The sequence below is a fragment of the Megascapheus bottae genome, chromosome X, assembly GCF_031878675.1.
Source record: "Megascapheus bottae isolate mThoBot1 chromosome X, mThoBot2.hap1, whole genome shotgun sequence".
NCBI classification, from domain to species: domain Eukaryota; kingdom Metazoa; phylum Chordata; class Mammalia; order Rodentia; family Geomyidae; genus Megascapheus; species Megascapheus bottae.
The window spans coordinates 68,014,572-68,020,778 of NC_143547.1; positions in this window are offsets into that span (position 1 = coordinate 68,014,572).

Consider the following 6,207-nt stretch of genomic DNA (forward strand, 5'->3'; position numbering starts at 1 on the left):
GAATAACTCAAGTGAAAAACAGAATGGTTGTGATTATACTCTTCCTTCATTACAAATTTGAAAACGTATATCAAGCTATCATAGGTTATAGCCCATCTTGTAGATGGTCTGGCTATTGTCTGTATATTCAGTTGAAGGCATGAACTGAATAAGAGACAGGAAACATTTCTGAGTTAGAGGAAGGCTGGCATAAAACAGTCCAGCAGGTTTTGTAATTGAGAGTGCACAATGTTGTATCATTCTTTCAACACTGCTAATTTTTTTGCCAGTCTTGGTGACCAAACTCAGGGCCTGAGCACTGTCCTTGGGTTTTCCTCACGGCTAGTGCTCAACCACTTGAGCCACACCACCACTTATAGCTTTTTTCTATATATGTGATACCAAGGAATTGAACCTGGGTCTTCGTGCATGCTAGGCAAGCACTCTACCCCTAGGCCAAACTCCCAGCCACTATTTTTGTTTGGTTAGAGTATTATACACCCCATGCGTAACTTATTATCTATTATGATCTAGGTACACTAAAAACTCAAATGTACATGGCCTCCTACCTTCAGAAAGCTTGATTTCTTACCAGAGTTCAGTGATCAGTAAAAATTATATGAATGAATATATAAATACAAACTGTTGACTTCTGTGTTTAAAGTATAGACTATTAGGAAAGTCTAATAGGAGCTTTTCCTTATGTTCTTGGAGTCACTTAGGATTTGGAAACTATGACATGAATCATAAGGAATCAATTCAGAGAAAAGAATCTAAAAGAGCAAGAAACACCATAAAGAGAAAGAACAGCATGTTTAAAACCTTGTGATAAGCCGACAGTTGGCCTGTTTATGAGTAGAAAAGAGGCCAGAACTGATGAAAAAAAATAACATGAGCTGTGAATAGAGAAGTAGACACTGAGCGCTGCCCCTATGTCACGCCTCAGTTTTGTTTTTACTTTAAAGGTTTGCTTTTTGACTACCCTCAGATCACCTTGAATCTTCTTATACTTCTTTTAGATTCTGTGAAGAAAAAATATGTCAAAAGAAGGGCTGGGAGTTTGGCCTAGTGGTAGAGTGCTTGCCTAGCCTGCACCAAGACCTGGGTTTGATTCCTTGGTGCACATACACAGGAAAAAAAAACAGGTGGAATTGGTTCTGTGGCTCAAGTAGAGCTCTAGCCTTAAGAAAGCCCAAGGACAGTGCTTAGGCCCTGAGTTCAAGCCCCAGGACTGGCCAAAAAAGCACATAGTTTTATGTTGTCCTGTGCTATAAAGAAAACTGCAAGCCAGGCACCAGTGTCTCACACCTGTAATGCTAGCTACTCAGGTGGCTGAGATCTGAGAATCAGGTTCAAAGCCAGCCAGGGCACTAAAGTCTGTGAGACTCCAGTTAACCACCAGAAAACCAGAAGTGGCAGTGTTGCTTAACATGGTAGAGCTCTAGCCTTGAGCTGAAAGCTCAGGGTAACTGCTCAGGCCCAGAGTTCAAGCACCACAAAAGGATTGCAATGACATAAATTTATTTTATTTTAAATCTTGTTTTTTTTTTAAAGTATAACCCTGTATTTCACATGTCCTTATCACTCTACCTGGTTATCTTCAACTACAATATACTATTGTGATCTTGAGCTCCAGGATCTCACTTCTAACTATCCTTTACACTTTTTCTTTTTCTTTTGCCAGTCCTGGGCTTGATATTAGGGCCTGAGGACTGTCCTGGACTTTTTTTTCCCACAAGGCTAGTGCTTTACTACTTGAGCAACAGTACCACTTCCAGCTTTTCTATGTATGTGGTACCAAGGAATCGAACCCAGGTCTTTGTGCATGCTAGGCAAGCACTCTACCAGTAGACCAAACTCCTAGCCCTTAAGTATGTTATTCTTATCAAGTAATCCTCCTAAATTGTGTACCTCCTGAAGCTATCAACAAATATTTGACTTTTAATTGATCATATTCTGCATATTATTGGATAGGATTGATTCTTTATAAAGTTTTCCTTTTTGGAGTAATAAATGAATATAGCATTTAATAAATTATTATACTAACAAATGTGAGTTAAACCAATCTGAAGGATAAAAATTTCCTGATGAAGGCATGAAATTCTCTTAAATGACATTTCAAATTGTGGTATGTATATCCAAAATGGAGACTTAAAAGTGTGTCAAGGAATAAAAGAAGCCAATGAATATATATTCAACCCTCCTGAAGAAAAAAATTACCAGGGACCCAGGGGTCACTTTTGTAATTGTAGCTGTTTTGGAGGCTGACATCTGAGGATTGTAGTTTGAAGCCAGCCAGTCCATGCAACTAATTTCCAATTAACCACCAAAAGCTGAAAGTGGAGCTGGAACTGGCTCAACTGGTGGAATGCTAGCCTTGAGCAAAGAAGCTCAAGGACCATATCCAGGCCCTGAGTTCAAGCCCCAATATTGGCATGCACATATCCACATGCGCGCGCATGCACACGCACACACACACACACACACTGAGAGTTGGATTTATATTAAAATGATTGTAAGTATAATATTAATAGTAAAAAAATCATGATATTTTTAAAATGATGTCTCTAAAGGTCAATTTTAGAGTCCACCTTAGAGATTAAGATTTTGCGTCTGTTCTTGGGAGAGATTGAAAAATATTGGCTTTTTGGGCAATATATACTTTGATATTATTTTACGAAGAAGATAAATTATGGAGCATATCTGATCAAGAGTTTGTCAACCAAGAAAGTTTAGGGAGGGGAGAAATATGAGAAAGTTTGCCTGGGGAGAAATATGAGACAGTTTGAGTGGGGAGAAATATGAGACAAGAGATTCCATTATCTTGAAAGCCCAAGTAATCTTACATGATTTTGCTTGGGGCTTTAAAGGTTATTACTTGATTTCAAACACTATAGCAGATGTCCTTCTGTCTGACTACCTATTGTATTCTTTTTTTTTTGCCAGTCCTGGGCTTTGAACTCAGGGACTGAGCACTCTTCTTGGACTTTTCTCAAGGCTAGAGCTCTACCACTTGAGCCTCAGCACCACTTTCAGCTTTTTTTTTGCCAGTCCTAGGCTTGAGCTCAGGGCCTGAGCACTGTCCTTGGATTTTCTCAAGGCTAGAGCTCTATCACTTGAGCCTCAGCACCATTTCTGGCTTTTTTTCTGTGTATATGGTACTGAGGAATTGAACCCGGGTCTTCGTGCATGCTAGGCAAGCACTCTACCACTAGGCCAAACTCCAGGCCCCCCTATTGTATTCTTGTATGTATTCCACTTCTGGTGCTTACCAAACCTTTGCAACTTAAGTTTACCTGAATTTTGATATATAATTTCTTAGCTATATTGGCAAGGTTGTACTATATATGGTATGGAAATACATGAGACAATATATGCACACATACTCTATATCAAGTCAAAAGAGCATCAAGACTTATCTTTCTTGCATCGAGAGCATTTAAGACTTATCTCTCTTGCTTGATACATGTTATTTAGTAATTTACTCTCTAATCCCCACTTTGTTCACTTAATCTGTTTTATCTACTGTGTGGGCCTGTGCAAAGCAGATAATTTAGAAATATAAGTGAGGGGGCCGGAAGTTTGGCCTAGTGGTAGAGTGCTTGTCTAGCATGCATGAATACCTGGGTTCGATTCCTCGGTACCACATACATACAAAAAAGCTGGAGTGGTGCTGAGGCTCAAGTGGTAGAGCTCTAGCCTTCAGAAAGTCCAAGGACAGTGCTCGGGCCCTGAGGTCAAGCCCAGGACTGGCAAAAAAAAAATTGCTAACTTGTAAAATATTACAATAAAGAGACTTTAAAAAAAAAGAAAGAAATATAAGTGAGTTTTACAATTACATAAAAATCAGTTATTATTAACTGTTTCCCCTGGGGAGATGGTTATATATTTCGCTTCATTTTTCTATTCACCTTACATTCTAATCTTTATCTGGTTGGCATTGCTAACTGCTGATGATTTAGATTATTACATGCACTATTTGCGCTAAACTAGAAAACTTATAATTTTCCATTTTCCTTTAGTATGCCAACACTTTTTCCTTTTTATTTTGCCCAGGGGATTTTTGATATCAAAAGACACTAAAGTAACTGTTTATTTGAATTAGATACTGACAGAATTTCAGAAATTATTGCAGTAAGTTTTTAAACATTGTGATTTTTCCTATAACTGAATTTGATGCCATTCTAGAAGCATTCCTTACAAAGAAACCTAATAGGATTTTGATTTCTTAAATTTTGGTATCAGTTTCAAATATAATAAAATATACACTTAGGAATATAAACCTGATGTTCAAATCAAATAAAAAACATGAATTAAGTGTGAGAGCAATTTTTTAAAAATTGACATTACTGGGACAAGACTAGGGGAGTATAAGGACAGGATGTAGATTTAGTGTTTATTAATGTAAAGTAAAGTGCTCTCCACTTAACAGTAACTTCACTAACCAAGTTCCCACCCCCCATATCCCCTTGTACTAAAGGAGAGGGTGGACTTGCTTTAGGCTGAAAAGTGCTTGAATATTTACTCCATCACATTCTCCCTCAAAATTCATATGTACATGACCTCTGTACTACTAATGTAACTGGACAGTGAAATGACAAAGTAGATTATGAATAAAATGTGAACAACAGAACCCTATTGTAACATCATTGGATTATTCTTAGGTGCACAATTGTATTTTAGTGAAAAACATGCCTACAATTCAGCTGGCAGAACCAAATCAAAATGTATGCTCCTTCCCAGGCTTATGGTCTTATCAGTTTCACCACACAACTTTTATAAGGAGCCCATATAAAAGACACTTGGCAGATGGGAGTGTCACCTACTGCGAGAGTGCTTGTCCAGCATGCATGAAGCCCTGGGTTCGATTCCTCTGTAGTACATGCACAGAAAACGCTGAGAGTGATGCTGTGGTTTAAGTGATAGAGAGCTAGCCTCGAGAAAGCTCAAGAATAATGCACAGGCCCTGAGTTCAAGCACCAGGACTGGCACAAAGGACACTTGTTTCCCATAATTATACAATGAAATTTGAACAGTCTACCTGTTTCTCCCTTACTTTATATGGACTCATTCAAAACAAAGTTACCTAATTTGCTTTCTTTTTAATTTTTTTTCCATTCCTTGGGACTGAACTCAGGGCGTGAGCTCTGTCCTTGAACTTTCCTCAAGGTTAGTGCTCTACCACTTGAGCCACAGCACCACTTCCAGCTTTTCTATCTATGTGGTACCGAGGAATGGAACAGAGGTGTTCATACCAGGCAAGCACTCTGCCACTTAGACAAACTCCCGACACCTCATTTTTTTTTTTATTATTTAGAAGCCATTCCTGAGACTTGTGCTCTGGGCCTGGGCGCTGTACCTGAGCTTTTTTTGCTCAAGGCTAGCATTCTATCACTTGAACCACAGTTCCACTTTCATCGTTTTGGTGGCTAATTGGAGGTAAGGGTCTCTTGAAATTTCTGAGATTGGCAAGTAGGATCCTAGGCTCTAACCTAGTGTGAGAATTTCCTAACTTGTTAGTCTCTCATTACTGTAGATGGTGGCCAGGAAGGAAGGAACTTCAGGAACACCAAGCAGTGAATTGAACAAGCTTTCCTGTCTTTCTTTCTCAATAGTAATGATTTTTTTAAACTGGAGGAGTGTTGATTTTAAAAAACATTGGACTATTTCTTGCATGTAAGAGAAGACTGTGGGCTTAGTATTTTTTTATTTTATCATCTTTATTAGTAGGAAAACTAAGTCATTTCATGGAAAAATAAATTCACTGTATGACACATCATTTAGCCAAAGATCATAAAAGAGAATCAGTACACTAATGATCATTTACCATTTTCCATTGACATTCTTTGAAAGTTAGGTGCAGTGATTCACACCTACAACCTTCTATATGGCGAGGCTCAGAGCAGTAGGACCAAGGGTCAAAGACAGCCTAGGCAAAAAAAGCACAAGAAATTCCCTTAACTGACAGCTGGGCCAGGTGCTCACACCTGTCTTCTCAAGCCACGTGGAAAGTTAAGATTAAAGGGTCTCAATCCCAAGCCTGCTCAAGAAGAGAACTTCTCATGTTCACAGAAAAGATGGCATGTGCCCTGGATCCCAGCAGCATGGGAAGCCTCAAGTACCCAGATGAAAGATCAGGCACATGCCTGGAAAAGGGAGATTCTATTCTTAAACTATTCATTGAAAATCAGGGACAGAGGCATAGCCAGCAACATTGTGCCAGGCTAG